Raw genomic sequence first — 24,707 nt, 5'->3', positions numbered from 1 at the left:
AGACCAAAACAGAACTTTGCTTTTAGATGATACACATCATCCAGGAGTAACGATCTTTATAATGTGGGGTTCATTTCTCTTAGTGCACAGGTAATGGGGATCTCAGCTTTTAGAAGGACCTTGGTGTTTTCTCTCTCTGTCTCTTATTTTACCCACTATTAAACAGGAATGAAAGATTTTCTCTTTTACCTTCCTAGGTCGGAAAGGCTGCTGAATTGTACTTCCTAAAGATTGGTTGAGTCAGGCTTCAAGGCACTGGATGGTAGATTACCTTTCAGAGAATTTCACAAACCATATGAGTCCATCAGCTAAACTACAGCCCTTCTAGGGAGTTAAGCTAGAAGCCAGAAAAAGTCTTCTGAAATTCACCTGATGAGGCATAAAGAAGGGAGCAGAATTATTTTACATATTCATATCAAAACATATTATTAAATATATGTACTGAAAGATTATCTTGCCATTGATTTCCCCTAAAAGGCCAAAGGAAAGCAAAAAAGAAAAAAAAAATTTTTCATGAGGCCAAAATCTAAGTAGTTGGCTTGACATTCCTCAGCCTGAGATACTTGGAGCTGGTGTGGGTTTGAGGTATAAAATCTGCAAGAATACTCCTTTTGAGACCACTTGAACTACAGATTGCCTGTACCAGACACTGCTCCCGAGTGGGTCAAAGTCTCATTGCTTTAGGAAAGGGGCATTGCTAACCAAACTTGTAACGCAGCTTCCTCTTCCTCGTCTTCCTAGGAAGAACAGCAAGGAGTATTTTTGTCACTTGATGAGGGACTCTTGCCAAGAAAAGTTAGTTCATGTCTAAAGCACATTTAGAGTTTATGGGCTGGAGGAGACAGACTCTTACCATCCGGCTTTCTCATGAGGGGTACACCAGCCCCGAAGGATGCATCTTTAGAAACTGTGTTCTGAGCTGATATAATTGGAATTACTCCAGCCTAGTGAAGACCATCCCATATTTGGGACCGAATTCAGTGGTGGTGTCTAAGCTCAGGACATGCATGTCAAAGGACAGATTGCATGCCATCCTATTCCCCTTGCCTCGGATGAGGACCAGCATAGAAGCTGGCCCACCTGGGACACCACTTCTACCTACTTCACTAGTCTTTCCTGAGGCAAAAGAAGGAATTATCTTTTTATTAGAAGATGTTATGAAACCCTGGAGCCTTTAGGTCAAATGGTCGTGGACTACTTCTAGCTTCTCAACCTCCTTTTCTGAAATGAGGGCATCTGAGCTGGGTTGCTTATCTCAGATCTGGACTTTCCCATACCCTCTAGAGTGTAAGAGCCCTCTCTCCCTGCACATAGCTCAGAACAGTTCATGGCCATGTTACCCTGGATATGTAATCACTTGATGTTACCTCCTAATCCCCAGAGCAGTGAGATTTCAGAGTTCTTCTGGCTTCAAACAGAAATGAAACACCTTTGGAACTCTTAGAATGGACAAAACAAACCAATTGGCTATTTTTCAGAAACACAAAACATGAGTATAGGTGGGACCTTCACCCGGTATAGTCATGGACAATGGGCTGCAATTGACCATTTATTAAATGCTACTTTTATGTGGCATTTTACTGAGTATTATTTCAAGGGTTATTTTGACATGAATCCCACTCTCTCCAAAAGTTACTATCAAGATCCCACTTACATTAGTGTAAAAGTTAATTTCAAATCTCCTTGGTGAGCTCCTGCCATGTGCCAGGCGCTGTGCTGGGTACTGGGAATAGAAAAGTTACCACAACAAAGCCTTTGTCTTCATTCGCCTTAGAGTTTGGAGGTGGAGACAGCATAATATTTAATTAGGGCCAGTACCACAGCATCTTCTATCCTCTCACTAAGGAAGTCACACCACTTACTATAAGGCCTGACATATCGTCAAGGACTCAGTAAATATTTATTGGATAAAATGAATTTAGGTGAAAAAAAGGAATAAATGCTGAGCGAAAGTATAGGGTGCTATGCAAAATACAAAGAAGGAGAAACTTGACTAGTTGGCGAGGACTCACTACAGAAAGTATCGTTTACACTGAGCCAAGCAATGAAAGAAAAGAATGATGAAAACACCAGGCTTATGGTGTCAGACCTACATTCAAATCCTAGCTGTGTCACTCATGAGCCTGGCAAGTCTAGCTACTCCAAACCTCATTCTTTGCATCCATAAAATACTGAGGGCCGCAGTATTAGTATTAGGGCCACACCCGAGGCATATGGAGGTTCCCAGGCTAGGGATCTAATTGGAGCTGTAGCTGCCAGCCTACACCACAGCCACAGCAATGTGGGATCTGAGCTGTGACCTATACACCACAGCTCATGGCAATGTCGGATCCTTAACCCACTGAGCAAGGCCAGGCATCAAACCCTTGTCCTCATGGATACAAGTCAGGTTCATTAACACTTGAGCCACAACAGGAACTCCTGGCTTCAGCTCTTTTTAGGTGCGTTTTCAGGAAGTGCCCTGCGATGACCAGGATCGCTGGCTGTGTAAACGTGGATAGAAAAGGGTGGTACTGGGGGAGACACCAGCGGCAGCTTTTGAATTTTCAATCCAAGACATGAGATAGGACTATATTTTGATATGGAAAAAAAATGTCCAATGAGAGGGCCCCCCAAAAAGGACATGGTGGTGGCCAGAGGAGAGAGAAACTAGGACATAAAAAGATTTTAGGCACAAAACTTGAGGGCAGAGAGAACTAGAGGTGTTTAAAAAACAATGATGGGGGAGGGAAAGCCATTGATTGGGCCTTTGAAACCCCGCCAAGAACCAAGAGCTGGGGCAGTGGCAGAGGGGAAGGCCAGGTAGGGCAATTCAAGCGGAAATCTGGCTCCCTCCAGCTCAGCATGGAGCAGGCCTAGAGAATTTGCTGCAGTGGGAGGTGGGGCCAGTCTGGCACAGTCTGTGGGTTTGAAAGGAGCTGGGCGGGTTGGAGAATGCCAGTCAGCTTTTGTCGTTCTGAGCTCAGAGAGGGGGTGACAAATACTGGGCTTCAGGTCAGAAGCCTGGCTTGGGTGGCTTTTGGAGAAAATTTCCCTCTGCTCCCAAACTCTGAACATGCAGTCCTCACACCACAGGCCTCCGATCACAGCTTCAGCACCTGTCTCAGAGGCCATTCTCCAGGAAGGGTTTCAGCAGTGGTACCTATTGGCTGTCTTACGGCGCCCCTTTCCTTTCCTATGCCCTAGAGACCATGAACTGGGCTGAGTACAGCATCTTTGCATACCTTCCCTCACCACCCCCCATGCTTCACATCTCCCAGACTCCTGGGGTTAATCCCCAAGACAACCTTGCTTTGAAAGAAAAAATGTGGTGAGCCTACTTGAAGATTTGGAGCCCAGAAGTCTCTTGTCTGTCCTGCCTCAGCCAGACCCCAGACACCAGGCTCAAGGAGGTGGACGTTCACAGAGAAAGCAGCAGTAAGTTCTTGCTGTTGTTTGTTTTCAAGGCTTGGTTGCTCTTCAGAATTAGAACCCCCGAAAGCATAGGTCTTTCTTTTTCTTTTTTTTTTTTTTTTCCTTTTCTTTCCCCTCTCTTTTTTTCCTCAGCAAAAATTTATAATATATCTCCTTCCCCTCCTGGGGGTGAGTCATAAAAGCAATTGAATTAGAAAGCACTCCTTCGTCGCCTCTCATAGCCTGCGTTAAAGATATCTGAAGTTGATCTGTGTGCGCCTCTTCTCCACATGGTCATATTTGAACTGTGTCTGCATTTGTGAAAATAAATTGTACTGATGGTGGTTCTCCAGAATAAACACTAAATAACTGGCTGATTGATTGTAATTATGATGAATTTGTCCCAGGACTGGCAGGGACGTCTTCGTTGGGGAGTTTTGTGCCTATTTGCTGCTCATCAAAGGCAAGGATAGACAGACTTCGGAACAAGGGTGTGGTCTCGCTGATTCAGCTTCCTTCCCAGCCCATCTCGACTCCCGCCTTCTGCTCCTCCTCCTCTCACCCCACTCCTCTGATCCATCCTGAGGCGGCTATCAGGGCAACAGCATCTACCTGTCTTTTTTCTCACTGCCTGTGTTAGACTCGGTCAGGTCAGAGACCACTCCCCGTAATCAAACTCATCACATTTGTGATCTCAGCATATTTTCCATCCAATCAAAATCTCCCTCAGCTTCCCCTACCCTGGGATTATTAGTCAACAAAGTAATAACAATAATAATACTGCATTTAGAAGCTCCTTAGCATATTTCATCTCTGAATGTCTTACAGATGTTAACTAGTTAATCTTCATGACACTCTATCCAGGAGCAGTAAATATTATTAACCATGATAGAACATATATATATATATATATATATATATATATATATATATATATATCTGCGCTAAGGACAGCAAAATAGTTCACTTATTTATCACGGCTCACTTGATATAGTAACTGGTATTTTTTAAACACCCATCATAGATACAATAATTAGAGATGTGCTTTTGTTAACAAAACCACTACCCACTTCTAGCGTACCCCTGGGTACTAAATAATTACCCACTTTGTGTGGTTATCTAGCTCACTAATTACCCACAGAAATTGGGGTCAGGTGTTAACTGCTTGAAATAAGTATCCTCCAAAGACATCGCTGAGTTGTATAGAGAAAATGATGTGTTCATAGCAAAACTTTTATAAGTTACATATTTGTATGTCTTAGTAAGCAGAGTGCATACAGATGGGGACAGACTAGCTTCGCATGTGAAAAATCATGCTGAGCCATTCTTGCCAATATATAAAGGTTTAGGAGGGTCTCTGGAAATTTCCTTCTCTGTCTACCTTTCCTCCTTGAAGATGAGTGCAATCTGATTCCCATAATCTGGACCTCATGTAGGAGTACGCTAAGACAATTGATGTTTCTCGTTAGGAATGATTCATTTTGGTGTTACAGGGAGGCACCCAGTGAGTCAAAGATTTTTTTTGACAGCTCCACCCTTTATGATTATTCTAGCATGTTTCTTTTTCTCCATCAGTCTAGTGCAAACACCCTATTAGCCAAATTTGAAAAAGATTCTAACCTAGTCTCTGGCCCCTGCCAACCATCTCTTTCTCCTTCCCAATAATGACAGAAAAGAAAAAGAAAAAAAAAAAAAGTATTACAGGAAACCCAACACTATGATTGTAGGTCTTTCTCTTTTTGCCTCAATTTGTTCTGCTTTCCTCTCTTCCCTCTCCCTTCTTCCTCTCTCTGCATCTCCTTCTCATTTGTGCTTTTTCTTCTCCTTTTCCTTGGCATCCAGCCCTGCTTCTGCAGGTCTCACAGTCAGAGACAAAGCACAATATCTGAGTTGAGCACAAAGAAGCTACCTTTAAAAACATCGACTTGGAAGAAACCTGTAACCTCAGCTCCCTCCCTCCTTCCCTCCCCCCTTGCTCTCTACAGAACTGCCGTTATATCTAACACGGTACAGCCTGTTGTTTGCATGATTCTAGCCACAAAAACCAAGTGCAGCTGGCAATATATCCACTGTTTGTAGATAGGTAGAGACCCTCATTTTCAAGAGATACCTGCCTTACAGGATCCTTGTGTAGCTGAGCGTTTAAAATGTGTGCCAGCAGAAATGATAGGAGATGCTCCCATAGTCAGTTTAGGATGTCTTTCATTTTTTCTCGTGCCACTTTTTGGTCATCTGAAGGATTCCTTATCATTTATTATGGGACTTTGGGCCAATCATTGAAATGTGTATGGATCTGATGGGCATTTGAGGAGAAATGCTTCAGGAATAAGGAAGATGTCTGCAGTAGAAGCGAAAGGCTAGGATGAGCTACGGTGACTGCTAAGTTCATTTCAAAATCCAAGGGAACATACGTGGTAATCAGTACACATGGCAGAGTCAACGCTCCAAACCCAGCCATTGCAAGGGACCAGAGTTTTAGCATTGTAGCCATCACATGCCTTAATAGCGTCTGTGTATTTTAAATACAGATTTGAATCACTGCTCTTTTATCCTTCTGAATGTCGGTATCAAAGAAGTGTTTAGGCATTGTTGACTTTCTGTCCATAAAGAAAACCCACCAAGATTTCCCAGATATGCATACATGTTTTTTAGATGCCCGTGGGATACCGACAGAACAATTAGGCAGAGAACTGCACTGTGCTTGCTCCTCTTTGCTCCCCCCCAACACACACCACCTTTTTTTTTTTTCCCTTTTAGAAAATGTGATACCTGATCTCTGGCTCTAGCAGGCTAAGGATTTTTTTGTATTTGTATAAGACAATGTCTGGCCTTCCCCCTAACCTGCTGGTGTATTTTTGGTCTCATTAGTAGTCAGGGAGAAGCCTTAGTGAAGCCTTAGTGCATCCGGTGCTGGGAGTCAGGGATAAGACACACGACAACAGAGAGAGGGAGCGGGCGAGAGGATATTAGAAGAGAGGCTTGTCTCCAAGATATGGAAGGAAGTGAGAAATGACAGGACCGCAAGCTTTGTATGGAGGAGCCGGTAGGGCGGGGGCGCCGAGAGGAGCGCGAAGTGGGTTCTCAGAAGCCGTGGAAGAGCTAAAGGTGATTAGAGGGGATATTGATTCCTTATTCTGCCAGAGATTTAAGCAGGCATGCGAGGAATCTGCACCATGGTTGGCAAAAGGAGACCCACTGCCTCCTGTAACCAGACACTCGGGCTTTCCAGGAGCCTAGGGAGAGAGCGGAGAAGAAAGGGGGCAGTGTGGTCTAGGAAAATTCAACTTGTCGCTGATTTGTGCCTGATGCTTGCTGTCCGTCAGCAGCCTCCCTTACAATCTTTTTTTCCTCTCGCTCCCTTTTTTTTTCTTGCCTTCTCCTTCTTCACTGAAGCCTAGGGGAGCCAGTAAAGATTAAATGTGCTTTCTCAAAGGCAGCCACTTCATGCTGCTATGTCGAAAGGGCCATTATTATTATTTTTTTTAATAGTAAAAGAAAAAGGGAGAGAGGTTGAGAGAGAGAGAGAGAGAGAGAGAGAGAGAAACTAGGTAGGATGATGACGGACTAGCTTTTCTGAGAGCGAAAGGAAGAGAGGGAAGGGAGAGAAAAAGGAGAGACCTTAAGCTGAACGGAGGATTGTGCCTGAGAAGAACCTTAGAGGTGAGAAAAAAAAGTTGTCTTGAAGATGGGGGATGGGGGTGGGGATGCTGAATAACCCTGTACAGAGGGAAAAGAGACATAATTTAGCTGTCTTGCTGGTATGATTCTATTTTGGAAGGGGGACAGGGTTGGGGGGGGGTCCTGGAGCTTTAACGGTTTTTAGTTGCATGCGGAAATATACACAAAATATTTAACATTTTTCCTAAGTGCCTGAGGCCCCCTCCAGTGCCTTCCTCGCAGGGGCTGCTTTGTCATTCTCTTTGACTAGCCAGCCATCTACCTTGCTCGGGCTGGAATAAAAGAAGAAAAAAGGAAAGAAAGAAAGAAAAGGGAAAAAAGGAAGAAAACAATTTTCAAAGATTCATCTTTCCATGCATTTCCCCTCCCTTTCGTTTCATTTTTGGAGGCGGCGCAGGGGCCGTCTTTGCACAGGAAAAGCTCAGCTTCCAGGCAGACAGGGGAAGCGATGATCATTCAGGTACAGAACTGGTAGCTGTCTGCGAAGATGGAGGGGAGTTATGCTTCGGATTCCTCCGAAATATTGGCACAAGGCTTCAAAGGATCCGCAGCGGGAGTGGGGCGGGGGAGATGCGCCTCCCTGGCTCGCACCCACCCCTTCCCACTCGCCTCGACCAAGTGACAGCCTGGTGCTGGCTCGGGGTGATTTGGCCTTGGCTTCAGCCAAGCAGCTGATGCAGAGGAGGCCCGCGCGCAGGACTGGCAAAGTGCACACTAAAGAAGGAAGAAAATTCGAAAAGCAGCCCTGGGGAGGGTTCTCGTTCTTATAAAAACCTTTTTTTTTTAATTTTTTTATTTTTAACTAAATAGTCTCAAAATTTGATCAGTCCCAGTCTTGCCCTCCACTCCCACCGACCTGCCGTTTATTTTTTCTCTCTCGTCAAAGCATAAACTACAGAGTTACAGTCTCTAGATTTGGTGTATCGCTTCCTGCCCCCGCCTCCCCCTCCCCGCCCAGTTCTCAGTCCTCTATTGAAACACCTCGCCCAGGCGAGCGCACTGCGAGCTCACATTTCCCCCCCTTGCTCGGAAGGTGCTACAGGAGGCAGCAGCCCGGCTCCACTTCCAATGGGTGAGTTTAAAATGCTCTTCCTATTTATACTTTCCTAGCCTCCACATCCTGCTTCTTGGTCTTCTCCTCCTAAAAACCTGATTTGTATGGTTTTGCATGCGGCATGCTTGCCCAGGGGGGAAAGAGATGCCTCGGATTTTCTTTCCCGTCATCGGTGCTAGTTGTAAATTAAAGCTTTGAGGACACTTTTAATCCCTACTGTAGACCATGGTTTTAAAAACATGGGCATTTCTGGGTCTATTCATACTATTTTCCATTTTAGTAAACTCTTTTGCCCAAAGCTTCAAAGAGTTTTCTCAGATAGAATGGCGATTGTATGTTCAGGTATGTATATGCGCCCAAAGACACTGCGTTTGTGTGTATGTATCTACTGTATTTCAGTGGAATCCTGATTTTGTGAGCTCAGGCAGCGAGGAGAGTGAGGGAGTACCCTGCCACCTGTTTGTTGTCTTTTAGCCGTGACCCTCGGACAGAAATCGCCTGTCATTCTTGTTTTGCTTTGTTTTGTCTCAAGAAAGAACAATTTACTGCGCTCCTCTCAGTCCCTGAGACCCTAACTTGTGATGTTTACCGTTTAAATCCACGGGTTAGGCTCTTGGGAGCTGCGAGCCGTGCCCCTGCATCCTGGAAATTTGGTGGAACTTTTTTCCTTGAACGCAAAAACAAAAGAAAAGAAAGTTTGTCTGAAGTGCTTGAGTGCACCTCTGAGGTTTTCATTGTTAGGTGGGATCAGGTGACCAGAAAGTGGCAGCCCCTGGATTTCTGTGAAAGTAGGTATCTGTTCTGTTAAAACAGCGTGTTGCTGCTGTGTGTTTGCATGTACATTACTGATGCCTGAGGCTTGTGGAGCTCGTCTTCCCTGGTCTATTCCTTGAGAGCAACACGCAGTACTATCCGAGCGTAACAAGAACAGCTCAGTACCTGGTGCTTGACCTCAGAACATATCAGCTGAAGTCCCAGCATGCCTCATGCCTGCAACTTTTAAACTCAACAGTTAATCTTCAGATTGTGCCTCGTGAAAATGGGCATGTGGACCCAGTCTCTCTTCAGTGCCCACACATGTGTCATGTATGGCTAGACGGTGAACACACAGACACAAATAGGGGCAAACCAAGAGTTTGAGCTAAAATATTGATAGGCTAAAAATTCTTCCCTTGCTAGACGTACAAGAAGGATGGAATTTATGGCGTTAACAAAGATTAAATTTGTATTGCTCTGTGAGATTTTAAAAAATAAAAGAGCTGTAGCCTCCTTGCTTGGCATTGATTTTAAAATATTATGCACAATGAGTTTAAAAGTAATAGGGATTGGAAATGTATTTTTAAACATATAAAAGGAAAGAAGAGGAGATATATTTTTAAACATATAAAAGAAAACAGCACATGAATGCAAGTATTGTACCCTTTAGAAGTTATCGGTGGCTAATAGTCTTCATTTAAAAACTGGAAAAAAGAAATTGATCAGGATTTAAATTCAATCCAACAAAGCTATTTATAAAGCAAATCATCCATTTGAAGTAATCTTCTCTTAAGGTAATTGTTAGCATTACCTAGTTTGTAGTTTTCTCAAAATGTAACTTTTTATAACAGAATGATCTCCGTGATTTAGATCTATTTCATAGTTAGAGGAGAGAAGGAGTCACTTACCTTTACTTTATTGTGAAAAATCCCAATATTCAATTTCATTTAAACCATTTTAGTACTCTTGGAGCGACGTTTGCCTTCCGTTTTGGAAAATAACTAAATCGACCCTGACTTCAAATGCCGTCTCCTTTTAAAGAGTTTATGTTGGTTATAACCTCGTTTTATACATGGAGTCGAAGGTTAAGGAAGCTATTCTTTTCCTACCTTTTTTAGAGTGTTTAATTGCAGTTTTTAGTCATTGACTCCAAATCGTAGTCAAGAAACCATTTTGTGTCAGAAAACTGACTTGAGAACATGAATTGTACAACAATTGCATTGTGCCTTTTGTTGAAACTGCTGTGTAGTTGTGATATTTAAATATTAGTTTCCAGCCTTTGATAGTCTAAATATGCTTCCAAGAAAAGAGCCCTTTGATTTTCAAGTTATCTTTGGGTTTCTATACCATGGATTAATGATTTTCCCCCATCTTTGCTGATGCGTATGTGTAGGCATTTGGAAATTATGGAAAGGCATCTGTCTAACTCATGGATATATATTACCACTTGATTCATATCAAGTATTTGCCAAACTGCTTTTTGCAGTCAAAACATTATCTGCAATTTGCTCTATGAAAATGTATGCCGGGATCAATAAAAGCAGGCTAGATGTAATTCTTCTGTGATCTTAAATGAGAGCAGCGTAGTAATTGAATACAACTGATGCAGTTTATATTCCAAGGTACTTTTTTGGTTCTGTACATGTTTTCAAGTGAACTGCCCATGTCCTGAGGTTGCTATCATACGATTGATCACACAGGCATTTAGGAGCACGTAACGACACACGAGATTTTATATTTCCACAGGGAACTGCTTCAGTGTAAGGGCAGGTTTCTCAACACCCTTCTTCCTCACCGAGCCCATCAGTGAAGTTCAGTGAAATGAATAACATAATTGGTGGTTGGTTCAATCACTACCAGTCTAGACTAGCCCAGACGCATCAATTAGAGGGGGCTGTCTTTTAAAGGGAGAGTGCCACCGAAACAAGCAGGGCATTATTGATACTGATCTTTAAAAGTGCAAATCCAGCTTGGCAGATAAAAAAAAAAAAAAAAATAAGGCGGGGAAAAGAGGGGGGCGCATTGCGGGAAGAAAAGAGAAAGAAGTGAACTGGAGCTTTCGGACACAGAAGGACAGGAAGCTTGAGAGAAAAGGAGAGGATAATGAGTGAAATGCAATGCAGCACCTCTTTGCAACACACAGTTACAATTCAGGACACAGGACGCCCTGGTTCACCTTATTTGTAACTAGATTCTCCCCCACCACACACACCTTTTTTTTTTTTCCTTTAAATTCCTTTTTTGCCTCTGTTTCCAAAGAAGTGCCAGCTCAAAACCAACGCAGTTAGAAATTGAACAGCTCTAGGAAGCTCTGGTGAGAATAAAGCCAAGCCAGACCAAGCAGCCAAAACTCCTTTTGCAACATTTTTCCCCCAAAGAAAAACACGGATGATGTTTATTTTTTGAGTCTCTAATTCTACCTTAAAAAAAAAAAAAATCAACTGTACAAATGAACAGTACTCATTTTAAATCCAGCACCTGGGAAGTAATTTTATGGGCAAGACACCTTTAGGTAAACAGCTCATAGTTTTGTGTTGAATACAGTAAAATTATGAAGAGTGTAACAAAAGGCTTTGGTAATTTGGTGGGGTTTTTTTTTTTTTATCTTTTGATGATAAAAGACAGATGATTTGGAAAGCTTAGGAACACATCAAGCCCCAGGGAAAGAAAATGTTTGATTGGTATTAATTAAAACACTGCTAATATATTCTAATAAAATCAAATTTAACATTCTAAACTAATCCGCTTGGTATGTCAAAGGAAAAGAAAAGTATTATCTTATTTGCATCTCTGCAATCCAAATGCATTTGCTCATTCAGCAGAATTAATTTTTATCACCAGCCTGTTTAATCTCCTCACAGATTCAGCCAAACTTATTCTTTCGAACTAAAAAGGATCAGGGTAGGGAATCTAGAAAGGTACGGGGAAGACCAGCGCCTGTATTTAGTACTGGCTTTATATTTTATGATGTTTTTTTCTCTTCGTTCGATGTAATGGGGTGTGGAGGAAAACCGTGAGTCTGCAGCGAGAATGATAAATGGATAATTTTTCCTCTTTTTCTCCTACCTACTGGGTTATTTAGGAATTCCAGTGGCCAAATTATGTGAGTGGCATTTATTTACATGAGTGATGTGGGACTGTTGATTATATCTCATTTATTTCTGATTTCAGAATCTGTTTTATTACAAATCCGTAATGAAAAAAAAAGGGGGGCTCTTAAACCAGAGACCAACTGCCTTTTCTCAATTATCTTCAACTGTAGTCCACTGAAGAGAAAGTGGGGAGGTGAATGCAAAATTTTATTCACTGAGAACTGAGTTCTTTGTTTCCTTTTAAAGTCAAAATTGCTACAGAAAAATTCATACTTTCATGTGGCGAGTTTTTACGCTCTTTATTGTTCAACTCTCACAATGGATAAAATTGTCCCCAAATGACATCATAGCCAAAATGTTTCTCCTCTCATTAGTCTCCCATGACTATGATATCATATGTAAATATGGGCCTCACAAAAAAAAAAAAAATGAATGGGCCGTAAATACTGAGGACCACATTTGTATATTTCAAAAGCAAGGCATTCGGCACTTTCTCCAGGAGATGTAACACTACTGACTCAACTACTGAGGAGCTTGCTCCATTGCCTTTTCCAGTTCTTTGACGTAAAAGAGCAGTCGCAGTTCGGTTTCACATGTATTGTTCTATAATCCAGGCAATAAATGCTAATTAGTAATGCTCAAGGATCCGACCATTCAGAGTAATTATCATAATTTACTTCTTCCTTGTTAAAGACATTGCTTGCTGATTAAAAAAAAAATTAAATCGTCGTTTTACCATCGCACTGCAGTGGAAATACACTGGAGAGATGTGCAAGGTATAGGAATATCGCTCTGGCTGTGCTCGAAGTCACCGGCCTGTGCCTCTTAGCTTATTCCAAATGGAATTGCAACTGGATTTCTCAAATGAAATTCATGTAAATGCATAAAGTTTTGCATGTGTACCAGGAATGTATGATTTTATTTTACAAACCCCAGGGCTCCTTCTTCCCCGCCCACCCCCTTTCTAAAACCACTTACTGAGCAGAACAAAGGAAACTGCTAACTATAGAGGCATCATTAAGTGTGAACAGCAACAGCGTGATAAAGTATGTGATATGACAACATATTTCATTGCACAAAAGTGCAGATAATTAAATAATTCAATACTAACCCTGACTAATTAGCAGAAAGATCTTTAAGGAGGAATCGAGAAAATGGATTCAATCAACTTGAATAATAAGCGCCATTCTCCAAGATCACAAATACATATTTGGTTATTTGGTGATTGATTGATTGATGATTGATACAGAGAGATGAGGACAAAAGCCTGTTCCTCACAATGGATCTTGGATCTGGTGTCCTCTTTAGGACAAATTAATCATATGTTTTAAAAGAGCAGCATTAAATGTAGGGCTCTCTTTTCCATCAAGGGTATAATCCATTGCACATTTCTCTCTTTTCAGTTAATCCAAAAAAAAAAAAAAATCATCAACCCCTTAGTTTTTCATATCATTGCCTCAATACTTATGTTGCCTCCCCCACATTTTCTAAGGAGGCTCTCCTTTAAGTTTGTTTCTCAATGCTCGAAGCAAATAAGGATCCTATGCCCAGAAGAAACAGAATGAATAACCATGCTGAATATTATATTTGGTGGAACCTTCCCCTTTTGCTTTATATATCAAAGGTAATACCCCCCGTTCATTGTTCATGGGTCCTTTAAGGAAGAGCTTCAGCTTTTACATGAGGGTTGTAAGCACATTAGAGGAATAATTCCCTTTGGATACTACACAGAAGGAGCCACCTGCAAAATGTTGATGCTGTTATTGAAATCTCAAGTGGAATCAGCTTTCAAAAAATTAGATATTAGATACATCCGATATAATTTGCAATGTGTAATTATACTAATGTGCATATAGTTGCGTGTTGCTTTACATGTTGCCTACTTGAGATTTTTTTCCCCCCACTTGGGCATTTCTCATCATTGGAAATGGCTCCACAGTAGAATGTTTTTAAAGTCAGCTTTTATTTTTTTGAATTCCTTGTTACTTAACATAAGAAGAAAAGAATTCTGTGTGCTCATGCAAGAATGACTATGTCTGACCTAGATGTTAGAAATTAACCATCACTTAAAGGGTTATTAGCATTGTGGATACCTGCATTATTCATAAACTATTTGCTGCTCTTTACTTTTTTAGTCTTTATCTTGACTTTGGGCAACTTGAAGTAATGGAGAATATTAGAACAGTAAATCTTATTCATAAGAAATCCATTTCCTTTGTTAGAATAATGAGAGAAAATGCCTGGGAAATGGCCTTAGGCAGAGGTAATAATTTTAATTTAGTCTAAGTAATCAAAATCGTAACAATAACAAACAACTTTTCTATTTTTCCTCCATTTTGCACGGCACACATGATGAATAGCTGAAACTCTGCCTCAGGTCCTCAGTGCACTAACATCACCTTCCCTTTTGGTGTCTCCTGGGCTGGAGACCCCCCTCCCCGAGGAGCTGACCCCTGAAGATCTAGCTATGGAGGAAAAACCCAGGCAGAGCAACAAGGAGTTGATTGGTCAGCGTGGCACTTGGCACTTGCTCTGTGCTCAGTAGGTGGAGATGGTCTTGATGCAAATTTGGAGAATCATTACCATCAGATCACAGAGGGACCCTGAGCACAGCGATGCAAGGCACCCGATTTACACTTATACATCCAGGAGATAGAAAGGATTCTGAGGGAGGCTCTTGTTGAGATGATACATGATAGTATTTATTCCGATTAAGTAGGCAGAGGCCCCAAAGAATGCTGATTTGTTAAACTTTTGACTCATACTAGACACCTAGAATTTGGTGGTTAGCGTATTTGTACTGTTTGTTCCTCAGCATTGATTTTGATCATGGGGTCCACATTATAAAAGAGACATTTTTGCAGGAGCTCTATCTTGGCAATGCTAAAGCAGTACGTTGACTGACTTTTCATCTGCTCATGCGGACAAGGACTTTGTGTTATTAGCTCCCCAAAGGAGTCCCACAAAAATTGTGTCAAATATCTTTCCTTGCAACAGTAGCACTTTAGTTGACTCAGAAGTGAGCCTCATACACATGTATCAAAGCTTAGCACCCCACCTTCCCATTCTATGATCACGAAATAATAAATTCTGAAATCTTTAAGAGGTTTATTTATCCGTCCAGGAGCAGTTATGACATGCTTGATCAGAATGGAAAAACACCTATTAACAATATTTAACATTAGGTTATTTTACAGGTTTTAAGAAAGATAGATAGATGGATAGATAGATATACTGCCATCTAGAAAGAGAACCAACACATATCGGGATATACTGCCATCTAGAAAGAGAACCAACACGTATCCAAAGTGTTTAGTGCAGTAAGAGGCTTGTGTGGCAGTGTATCCCCTTTGATGCACCTAACTCATTATGCATCTTCATTGTGCTAACATAATGAAGAGGCTGACAATAAAGGCTTTCATTAATTTAAAATCCACCTGCAAAGTATATCTCATTCATAACAACTTTTGTAGAATAAAAGAAACATTAATAAAGCTCTTCCCAAATATCCTTATGTGTAAAATGAGTGGGGTGGGATGACTTGGTCTCTCAATTCTTTTACAGCGAAGAATTTTGGAAGCTTCTCTAGAGCACAGAGGTAGACGAACAACTTCAGGACCCTTGACTCTGGAGTCTGTCTGTACCAACAGCTGCCCTGTAAAGTTATATTTGATTCCACCCGCAGGTGCTGTGTTTACTAACATATTTTCCTTGATGCTAAAACAGTAAAGACTGAAGTTCATTTTCAGGAAGGGCAGGGACAGAAAAGAGGAACAGCCGAAGAACTAAAAAAGATACCCAGTGGGAGAAGGAAATTCTTGGTCTGAGATCTAAGCCCATTTCCTTCAACATTAACATAGAAGAATCCCAGACAAGCACCTGCCTTTCTATTTTAAGACTATCATCTTTAGTCCTTCTGCCTTTAGTAATTGCTTGCAATAGCCTTTTGGTTTTTTTTTTTTTTCTGTTGGGTTTGATTTTCTTTGAGTTTCATATTCCCCTTTCCACTTGATGCATTTGGATCATGTTAACATCCCCTTCAAAAGCCTGCAACCTTACGTTAACATACCCCACTTCCCAAATTAAATCTTATCATGTGCAAAACCTCTTGAACATTACCCCGCCCATTTTCTCAAAGCACTTGGAATATATAACTCTTCTTGAATTAAGCAAGCCTGCTCTTCCGGGCTTTCAGATCTTTGAAGATGCTCACAGCCAAGCTTTTCTCTCTGCACACTTGCCCCTCCACCTCTTCAACATGTCAGAAACCTTTCTTTTCCTTCCCTTGCTCCCTGCTCCTCCATTCTTTCTCTGTCTCTCCTCTTCTTCCCCTCCCTCCCTCATTCCTTCCTTTCTCCCTCCCTCCCTTTCTTCTTCCTTTCTTCCTTCCCTCCCTTTTGTTTCTCCTTTCATTCTGTCAGTGGGCACCCTTTGTCATGCTGTGAGCCAGGCACTGGAAATACAGACACAAACAAGGAACTGACATCGATTTCTAGCCATTCTCTTGACTTCATTCACTCCTGCATTGCCAAGCCCTTCTGTAGCCACACTTCCTTTATTTTGCGTTTAGTCTTTAGATTTATTTGACTGTGTCCTTAATGTCTTCTGTTCTTCTGTTGTTTTCCTACGTGTCCTATTTCAGTAAGTTGCCTGTTGGGTAAACCTGAAGCTTTTCTGACGGAGCATCTTCTCCAGAGCCATGAATGGGGTGCCCTCACACCCATTCAAGCAGTGTTCTTGCTTGACTGAGTCTTGACCATGGTGAACAATGAGGACAACCTCCGTTTTTCTCGTGATGCAGCATTTCACGTCTCGTTAGAAACAGCCTGGCCCCCAGAGTATCGTTACATTTCTTTATTTGTGTGCAAGAGTCGATGTGATAACTTTCTGTGACATGTTCTGTTATTTTTTTAGTTGTGTTGATGTTCCTTTCAGCCAATCCTATAGTCCCCCCATCTCAGGAATGTCTCCCCAGTGACAGGACACAGACTGCAGAGACCGCTGTACTGGTGGACGCTCAAGCCAACTGTGAAGTTGAAACAAAGGAATCAGGACTCGGTCACCTGAAGACACCTCTTCTGCTAAGCGACACACCCACATGATGCAGTTCAGCCAGTAGACTCTCAGAACAAGAGGCAATCTTTGCAAGAAACAGGAACACTTGAGAATGACTTCTAGATTTCTGACTTCCCTTCCTCGTGTGTATTCCTCTGTTTGTATTTCAATTCTGTGTGACATTCATCTTTAAAAAAGTGTTTTCTGATATGAATATGCTTATCAACACACCCAATTTTTAAAATAGAAAATTTCACACACATGCTAATGTTTTAAGGAACAAAATTCATGCTATGAATTTTAGCCACATACAAGGTTTGACCTTAAGAGTGACTTAAACAATAGGATATAAAGTTATTTTGAAACAGCGGAGTCGTCGGAGGTAACTCAAAGGATAGAATAACGGTGGTAACTCAGAATGCAGCGTGGAAAGGCATTACCCTGTGACACCACCAATCTACCATGCTTTCTGTCAGGCAAGCTAGGTTCTGCCTCTGCAGAGTTTAAGTTTAGTTAGGCAGAGGTATGTACGCTTTTGACAAGATAAGTAACAAATCAAGTCAATAGACAATAACAGTAAAACCAAAGCAAGACAAAAGATGTATGAACAAGGAGCTCAGAGGTGGTCACGTTAAACTGGGCAAACTGGTCCGTTTAGGGAAGAAAGTTCGCAAAGGAGGAGGAAATGAATCTTAAAAGATGTTAAAGATTTCGATAAATGGAAAAGAAGGAGAAAATCGAGTCCTTTAGATGGATGTGGTGTTGTGAGCAAAGTCCGGGAAGACTACATGTAATTTTAGGGAATTATGATCACACATGTCTAGTTGCCTTCACCCCAGACTTTCAGTGCCAGTGTGTGTGTATGTACATACGTGGTAAAGACTTCATGGACACATTGTCCCTCTCCCGCTTCAGATGTCGCCTAGAATCATAATTGTATTTCTTCCATTAAAGCACGTGAGAGTGGCGATAACAGGAGGATTTGTGATTTTTCTCTTGGCCTGATAACAATGGATGTTTATTGAGTTCTCACTACATTTTGAGTATTTTATACATTAACTCTCTGAAGCCTCACAACAATCCTGCAAAATTTATCCCCATTTTACACTAAGAAAACTGAGGTTTAATGAGGTTAAGTAACTTGCCAAACCACCACATCCAGGTGTCACAATCAGATTTGCCATCGCAAAGCTCATGATCTAAAGCACTAAGTCAAAATACTACGACCAACATCACAATATGACCACTTCTCTAGTCCTTGAGATTTTTCTGTGGTAAATGGTAACAATTATCTTCTCAAATTTTTCAGTTTTCTGGTTAAATTACACTAAAGTGATGGAACGTATTTTTATCATGACAGAAATTGGAGGGGAAATGGGGTTTATCAGCATTTTAGGCTGCTTTGGTGGGTGTCCAGCCTTTGATGGGACTATTCATTTTGGTGAGCATGAACTCTCCACTTCTTGAGAATGAAAATAGAAAGTGAGGGGAGCCTAAAGGTCATCTATACAATGTCCTTTTCTACAGGTGTTGTCAATCCATGAAGTTAGAGTGACTTACAGAAGATCCCACATTTGCGTGTAGCAAAGCAAGGTCCAGAAACCATGCCCTCAGCGGCTCTTAAATAAACAACTGCATCCTGCCTAAAAGAAATGTGAGCTTGAATTTGATCAATGACAACATTCCATCTGGGTGATCAGGGGCGGCATGGAACCTAGTAGACTGCTCAGTTTTGCACCTCTCTGGCTTCTCACCTCAGCGTGAAAAATAGCTATAGCTCTGGGCTGACATCTTTAGATGCAGGAATTGTCAGTGGTCCATCCACACAGAACATACAATGGCCCAAGTTATGTGTACAGTGTCTTCAATGATTTGGAATTCTCAGTTCACCTAAACAGATCTTCTCATGAGCATTTCCTGAACCAATTTTATGCACAGTATATATTAGAGCTTCCACATCAAGATTTAAACACGACTGTTTCGCTAGTTCTTATGTTTTTGACGGTATCAGTGGTTCTTTGCTATTTTAACCTTCACTTATCCAGGTGACTAACTCAAGAATACTTCAGCAATAAAAAGCTGGAATTGAGGAAACCTTATTCTTTACCAGCCCCTTCGCCTTCAGTTGGCATTCAGTCATGCCAAATAGAGGGGTCAGCTGGAGAACTCAAATTTGAAATGCAATTTTGTCTGAAGTCCGTTAAGCTGTGTTTACTTAAGGGCAAGCTTCTAGATGTTTGAAAGTACCTGAATATTTAACTGTTGTAAATTTCCAGTTAGATATCTGGCATTGTTGCACTTGGACCTGCTGGTGGCTCAGGTCATCCTATTTTCAAAATGATCATTGGCCATGTGTCACACAATTCTCATTAAGTGAGTTCATAGAGTTTTTTAAGTCGAGCCAAGCACAAAATGTGACTTTGTTGACATTTTATGAGACTTTGTCATATGTCCCCTGAACCCCCCAATAAAAGCACTGTTGCATCAACTGTGAACTTGTGTTGATTTCTTGGAAGATTATGCTCTCATAATTTGTATGTTTTCACTAGTGTGTATCCAAGCTAGTGTCAGGATCATTAAGGAGCAAATCTAATATGATGGGAAAATCTAAATTTAGAGGCAATTTCTAAATTGAAGTGGCCTTTCGATAAGTGGCACAATCATCTACCCAAGTTGGAAAGCAAGGCGTGATCCCTTTTCTCTTTCCGCCTATCATGGCCGATAAGGTATGTCTTTATTCTTCTTTCTATTTTTATTTCTTCTTTTTTTAAATTTATTTTTTGTCTTTTTAGGGCCACACCTATGGCACTTGGAAATTCCCAGGCTAGGGGTCGAATCAGAGCTGCAGCCACTGGCCTGCACCACAGCCACAGCAACATCAGATCCAAGCTGCATCTGCGACCCACTGACCGAAGCCAGGAATCGAATCTGCATCCTCATGGATACTAGTCAGATTCATTTCCACTGAGCCACGATGGGAACTCTGTTCTTTCTGTTTTTATTATTTTTATTTTTTTTGCCACACGCAGAGCATGTGGAAGTTCCCAGGCCAGGGATTGAACCCATGCCACAACAGCGACCCGCAGCCACTGCAGTGACAACGCTGGACTTGTCCCTTGCCAAGCCACCAGGGAACTCCTCCTCTTTTCTGTTTTGAAATGTGTCTCCTTCTTTCCATCCTCTCTGCAGCTCTCTTAAGACAGCTCTCATATCTCACCTGGCCTCCAGCTTTTCCCTTCTGTGGTGCTGCCCAGTAGCACCCAGGGAAATCTCTCTAGACCACATATATGATTATATCCTACCACACTTTCAAACTTTTCACTGGCTTCTCATTGCCGTTTAAATATTATTACACCAAGAGCCCTTCCTACCCTGGTTCCTGACCACAGCATTCCTCTCTGGACTCATCAAGTGCCACTGCTTTGGTAGGTTCTTGCCTTTCCCTAATGTCTTCTTTGTCTTCCAGGCTTTCTCATGCACCACACCTTCCAGACTCCATCTCTTTTAGGTCTCATCCTAGAAGTCATTTCCTCTTGGAAGCCTTCACCCTGACCAGCCACTACCCCTAAGACCTGCGTCCTCACCTAGATACTTTCATAGCATTCTTACTAACCTCATACTAGCGCATATCACCCAGATTATGAGAATTTATATACCAGTCTCCTCCATTTGAATATGAGATTCTAAAGCTAACTTGTTCCATAGGGTGATCGTTAATGATATGTGGCTACTTCAGTTTAATTAAGTAAAATTAAAAATTCAGTTTTTCAGATGTACTGGCTATGTCTCAAGTGCTCAATAGCCATATTGTCTAGTGGCCACCACATTGAACAGGACAGATATAGAACAATCCCATTGTTGATAAGGTTCTATTGGACGGTATTGTTCTAAAGATAAGTACTGTGTTTCCTTATCATGCCATCCCCTAGGCTTGCAGCTTTCTTTCCTCAGTTTGTCCTCTGAACCATGGAGTGAGCAAAGAAAAAAAAATCATTTCAGTGACTTTTTTTTCAATTCTCTCAATGATGATACATAACCAAAAGTATACTGTATGTGTAGGAAGGAAGTTCATTCATTACGTGTAAATATGTATGGTTTGATTCTAACATGAAACCCTCTTTGAGAGAGTGCAGTAGCTTATCACGGTGCTTGGCACAATTTAAGTACTTTACAGGTATCTGCTGAATGAATGATGCATCTGGATTGTGTTTTACTTAGTTTCACCTGGATGTGTGGAGTCATGTAGGAGACATGTCTTTAGATCCTCAAGAGCCTCTTCCCTAGAGATACGGAGATGCTTGCCTCAGAGTCATCCCAAGGTTAGTTGAATTGTGTCAGTGCAATAGGAGTGCCCTTTATTTTAATTTCCTTCCTTGTTTTCATTGGCAAACAAAAGTGGAGGATTGAGCACTTGTTCAGTAAATAAGATCAAAGTGAAAAATGGATCAAAGTAGATACTAGATTTGATAAACCCTATTTTTTTTAGGGATGGCCAATGTTCACTGAAAATGTTAATGATTTCCTGTTAATGTACTAATATACTAGACACTTTGTTAGGTCATGAAGATAGAGGAGGGATCAAGATGTACATAGTTCTTTAGTTCATAGTGAAACAACATTAAAAGCATTATGTCAGGTCCTTTCCCTGCATTGTGCCCAAAACAGGAGTTCTCAACCTTAACCTTGGCTGCACCTTTTCACTGCCTGGTGGGTTTCAAAAATATTGATACCTGGGTCCTTCCTCAAAAGGCTCATTTAATTGGTATGGGTTGTGGTCTGGAAATTGGGATTGGTTTAAAGCTCCCTGTGTGATTGGAATGGCCAATGTTAGAAACAATTACCCTTATGGGGACACAGTCTCAGAGTGAACTCAGAGATCAAGAGCTCTTGGTATTGATAATTAGTAGCATATTAGAACCAAAAAGAGACCCTGTCAAATCATCCAACATCATATCCTCATTTTACTTTTTATTCCTCAAAATATAAACCCATACTTAAGAGTCACTAAGTTGTCCAGGTCAGTCAGCCAGTTCATGACTCAGATAAGACCTGACCCCAGGTTTTCGACTCTTAACACAACATTCTTTTTGCTGCTACACTAAGCTGTCTCTGGGAAATGGAAAATATAATTATCTTCAAATCAAGAGATAACCAACATCCACTGTGGTCGTAATTTTCTTAAAGCAATAATTAAATTTGGACCAATTTTAATCCCATGTACTCAAAATTTTCTGCTAATCAGATGCGAGTACCACAAATTCATTTTGTTAGAGTATGACTTTTTTTTTTGGAAAAAAATGTACCAAATGTATAAAATATAATGACTCTTTCTCTCTCTATATATATATATATACACACACATACACACACACACATATATATATATACATAGTTTCCTAGGAGTCCTAATCATATTCATGCAAATTTAAAAATCACTCTACATATGTTAAACTCCACACACAACTAGGAAGGACATTTTGCCTTTAAACTTGAACTACTCAATAGTGTGCTTCCACATTCTCTGTCCCCACCCACCTTATTACATGATGTTCTATTCAGTTCAACATTTCACATACAGGTAAAAGTTGCCAGTCTTTCTGCATGAGAAAAGCTGACTTTGAAGAAGAACTGCTATTTTTAAAAAGGTTATTCCTTTCGGCTACCACGCCCCCCCCTCCTCATTTTTAAATTCTACTCATAGATCAAGAGGATCCAGGAGCTGTGAATCATCTATCCACTCTTCTTTGTCCACATAAGATCACGTAGTAAAAAATGTCCCTTTCCATTTTTTTTAAGGCATCAAAATAAAACTGATGCCCACATACTTCCTTCAAAATGCATTTCAGTGTTTGAGAGCCTACACAGTTGGGAAATTCTGTTTTATTTAGATCCAAATCCCTCACACTAGTTTAATCCCATTTTCTCTTGTTCCCTGTGGAGAGAAAGAACAGCTGGTCTTCATTCTCCCTAAACTCAATCTCTTCAAGTCCTTAAAGACACCTACCTCCCAGCCTTCTCTTCACTGGAATAAATAATAACAGTTCCCATCAGGAAAAATTTTCTCTTGGATTGTGCATGCTCACTGCCAGCCATATCACATATATTCATCCTCATCACATAAGGTTCATAAGTAAAACAAGCCAAGGCCAAGAGCAAAAACAAGCAAATGTACCATTATTTTCATGAATGAAGTTACAGATCCAATAATAGATGCCGAATACATAGCTGTGAATGGTAACCTTCCAATAATTATGTGCCAAAATTATCATAATTTCTTTTAGAAAGTATTGGCAATCTGTTGCTTTTGGAGAAGGGAATTAAAAATTCTGCAATTAGGTTTCCATTTCCTGTATGCAAGTTCTCCCCATGCCCTGCAATGGAATATTCCATTCAGCATTCCACAGCAGGAGCCACCATTGCCTTGACAAAAATAGATACAGTATTGGAACATTCAGTCAATGGAGTAATCCAATTGTCTGAACATTCTTTTCTGCTTTATCATTTACATTTTAATAAATCCCAGAATATGTCAAGCTGTATCAAGTTGTACCAAGTGTAGCAAATAACATGCAGTTACCAGATGCAAAGAGGAAATCATACATGCAAATCTTGCCATGCATCCACATTTGGTTTGTATATATTTTTAGGTTCCTGCATTTTAAACAGGGATACTCTTAAAAATATAAAGTGTCTATTTAGCAAAATCTTTGCTATTATCAACATTCTGTTTAGTTTATTCAGTTTTCATAAAGGAAGCTGTGGGGAGGAGGTGCTCTATTTAATTGATCTAGGAATGCTGGCATCTGCTAACCCCAAGGATGACAATATATAGCCAGCAAAATGTGGAATGTTAAATTATCATTTTATGCCTTTTTCTTTGCCAGATTTCTGCCTCTCTATTCAGGAGGCTCAGATCATCACATTTTCAAGTCATTTGACATGCCAGGATGCCAAAATTCCAGGCAAACCAAGTTCTGAAAAAGATTGTGTGTGTGTGATTATTGTGATTATTATTAACCTATTTGCACAACTTACCCCATGCATATATTGACGACCAACTATTTTAACACTTTGAGAGATTTGTCATCCTGGTTTGACAACACCCACTGAATTTTTACAACATGGCAGTATTGTAATGGTGGAATAAGTCCCAGCATATTGGGGAGGTCCCTCGGTGGTAGGTATTTGCCTAGAGAGGAGAGATCTTCAAGGATGAAACTATTCAGATTAGTCTCTACTAGTAAATATCATGTGGAGCATGAGGCTAAATATAGCTCTGCTTGTATCCTTTGTACCTAATCACCTACTTTATTTAAGTTGGTCCATCAGAAAACTCTCACTTTAGACTTCTTTCCAAAAGGCCAGGGTTATTTCCTGACATCGGGTATATCTGATTACCGTTAAGCTTGTGATAGACTTAAGGACTAAAAGGAACCATTTGTCTTTTGCTGATGCTTAGGGCAGTGTAAATGCATGCCACAGAGACTGTGAACAGCCTACCACTATCTCTATGTGGGGTCAAGTATTGTGCTGAGGAAAGTGATACCATTGCTTAGAGTAGTGGGATGGAGAAAACCAAAATGAACTGGCATTGTCATGCACAAGTGAGATCACTAGCATTTCTTGATTCCCAGAGTTTTCTCCTACTCTGCCCATAGTGTGACAACTGGTAAATTGAA

General features: G+C 40.9%; 2 protein-coding genes and 1 non-coding gene across 44 annotated transcripts in view; 2 read left to right on the top strand and 1 right to left on the bottom strand.

Moving 5' to 3' along the window:
• LOC102164776 (uncharacterized) overlaps positions 1 to 19,523 on the top strand; it is a 441,263-nt gene extending 421,740 nt beyond the window's left edge. For 8 of the 42 annotated variants that reach the window (XR_014815495.1, XR_014815498.1, XR_014815499.1 and 5 more), the window contains one exon: positions 16,909 to 19,523. The gene's annotated coding sequence lies outside the window, so the exon portion shown is untranslated. Of the gene's footprint in view, positions 1 to 3,186; positions 3,418 to 6,798; positions 7,054 to 7,279; positions 8,144 to 15,537 lie in introns of those variants that run through there. The other 34 variants (XR_014815491.1, XR_014815489.1, XR_014815493.1 and 31 more) reach the window with 24 other exon arrangements.
• Positions 1 to 24,707, bottom strand: part of LOC146399891 (uncharacterized) — a 393,141-nt gene that overhangs the window by 139,552 nt on the left and 228,882 nt on the right. The window lies entirely within an intron of this gene.
• MIR125B-1 (microRNA mir-125b-1) lies at positions 8,678 to 8,757 on the top strand. The gene has a single exon (NR_038579.1). It is a non-coding gene; the product is annotated as a microRNA mir-125b-1 (primary transcript).

Source organism: Sus scrofa, chromosome 9 (assembly GCF_054392235.1).
Source record: "Sus scrofa isolate SSC_HxYL_T2T_F1_AM1 chromosome 9, Sscrofa_HxYL_maternal_Yorkshire_Landrace_v2.0, whole genome shotgun sequence".
NCBI classification, from domain to species: Eukaryota; Metazoa; Chordata; class Mammalia; order Artiodactyla; family Suidae; genus Sus; species Sus scrofa.
The sequence above is the reverse complement of the archived record's forward strand: the minus strand, read 5'-3'. Positions and strand labels throughout refer to the sequence as shown.